The 2316-nt window shown below is 35.5% G+C and overlaps 1 long non-coding RNA gene across 2 annotated transcripts in view; it reads right to left on the bottom strand.

Annotated features, from left to right (window-relative positions):
- The window catches only part of LOC106941323 (uncharacterized), a 17544-nt gene that overhangs the window by 5783 nt on the left and 9445 nt on the right, over positions 1-2316 (bottom strand). The window contains exon 1 of one of the 2 annotated variants that reach the window (XR_001423331.1): positions 576-704. The exons of the other annotated variant lie outside the window; for it this stretch is intronic. This is a non-coding gene — a long non-coding RNA (uncharacterized LOC106941323). Of the gene's footprint in view, positions 1-575; positions 705-2316 lie in introns of those variants that run through there. 2 annotated transcript variants of the gene reach the window in all.

The raw sequence follows: 2316 nt of genomic DNA, 5'->3' as shown, positions 1-2316 counted from the left end.
TCCTCTGATTGGCTCTTCTTCTCTGCTTCATATCAGTGTCAGGTGAATGCAGTCAGACAGCAGAGAGGCAGAGGAAGCTGCATCAGCTGCTGCACTTCTACTATCAGTCCACTAGATGGAGACATGGAGCAGCATTTACATTCACTGATTCAACCTGAACAACTGGAAGGATTTTAGTTAATTATTAATTTCTACAAGTGGATTATTCGCCCCATTAAAGATTAACTATTTCATCATCTGACTGAATCAAAACCATTTTAAGAATATTTTATTTTGAAAGAAAGCAATAGGAAACTGTTGCTGACGTCAATGGTGGAGACTAGAATTCAATACCAGGAAATGAAAACATGAATCAGTTCGGAGAAGAAAACAGAGTAACATCAGCTGTTCATCATGTTTGATTCCAGTTAATCAGTAATCTAATAATCCTGTTGATTAACCTTCAACAGCAGATATTAAAGTTTGAACCGAAATCAGAAGTGAAACTGTTATACAAACATCAGAGATTAGAAACAATCAGGAAAAAATTAAATAAAGTGACTAGAAAATTCAAGACATAAACAAATCAAACTTACATTTTGTTCAAACGATCCGAAGAGTTAAAGAAGAAAATTTAAACAACAATCTCAGACCCAACAAACGGACCGGAGCCGCACCTGAACAAGTGAATTCAAAACGAAAGTAAATGTGACGGATGTTGCGTAACTGATGACGTCACGGTCCACCTGACTTTTCTGCTGCTCTGACCTGAAGAACAGGCCTTCTGATGGTTGGTATTTTATTATCAATTTGGTCATAAAAGTAAATATTTCTGTAAAGACCGTCACCGGTTCTGTAAGAAGGAACGGACCAGAACTCCAGCAATGCATCATCAGAACCTTGTGGAAGGAAACCAGAACATTTGACCCAAATTAGACTGAAGGAAATTCTGACCAAACCTGAGGAGATGGATGCAAACTTCTGGATATTAAGTTATGAAACCGTCTCCTATATTTATTTATATATATTTTTTATCTCTTGTTCCTGAATCATGAGGCATTTCACATTCTGGGGTAAAAGTTACTCAAGACACCAAAATGTACAAATAATCTGAATTCAGATTTACTAGAAGTTTCCTGTGGAAAACCTCCAGGGTCAGAACCGGGTCCTAAACTTTTCTAACTTTACAGAAATGATTTATGCAACGAATCTAATTTAACATTTACTTTATTTGCTGATACATCATTTTGATCTGGTCAGTTTGGAGCAGCAACAGTTTAATGGAAGGAGAATTACAAATATTAATGATGTGACAAAAATAGATTAACACTAAATAATGGGAACATTTTAATGTTTAGTAACAAGAAAATGAAAAATATCACTTGACAAAAAATGACATTGTAATGATTTTATTGATAAGGTAAAAAATCTAGAATGTAAAAATCTATTGCAATATTTTCCACAATCAGTTTTTCTGAACATTAAATCACTTTACATGTTTTAATGTTGCCTAATGTTTCCATAAATGAATTATTGTGTGTTGATCTGGAGAAACTCATAGAAAAAAAATACAGAAGAAAATGATCTGAATTATAACTGAGTCTGATTATTTAATTTAACTAATGAAACTTTAAAATGTTCTGATTCAGGAGAGATCAGAACAATATTGATTATTTACAAAGTCTATAATAAAATCCTTCCATGGTGTAAAGAAACATTGTTAGAAATGAAACAAACTATAAACTAATAGAAAATGATTTATTTAGGATGAATATTAAAACGATTGTAGTTCAGTTAGACGGATTTCTAGTTTACAATAATTTACTAATTTGTTTCTGCTCACCTGGAGCTCCAGCCGGGTGGAGTCAGTCTGAGTTCCTTCATCATCTAAAGAGCTGGAGAACATTGAAGCTCCTCCTGGAAAACATGGAGCTTTGGAAAGAAATGAGCAGGAAGTGAAAGAAAAATGGATCTTCATCACTTGTGAAGTGACGACATCAGAGTTGGATTCAGTGGAGTCACATGAAGAGCAGAAACACTGAGGCTAGAATAATAAACATCATGCTAAATATTAGCTGCAGCTGTCAGAAGAAGCTTCAGGTTGAATCTAAAGAAGCTGAAGATCTCAGAGTGATGAGAGGAAACCTGATGAGCTCTACAGTCCACTAGATCCAGACCAGAACCTGGAGAACATCTACGCTGGAAGCAGAGCCACAAGCTAGAAAAAGATCCAGGTTTCTATCAACCTGAACACAGGAAGTCCTTTCTTCTTCTGCTGCACCTCTGTTCTGGTGTCTGATCTTCAGAGACGATCTGAACCGACCCATCAGAACTCAG

Source organism: Poecilia latipinna, unplaced genomic scaffold (genome assembly GCF_001443285.1).
Source record: "Poecilia latipinna isolate Pla-1442-1.1 unplaced genomic scaffold, P_latipinna-1.0 Scaffold3607, whole genome shotgun sequence".
NCBI lineage: Eukaryota > Metazoa > Chordata > Actinopteri > Cyprinodontiformes > Poeciliidae > Poecilia > Poecilia latipinna.
This window is presented reverse-complemented; position numbering and strand designations above follow the sequence as displayed.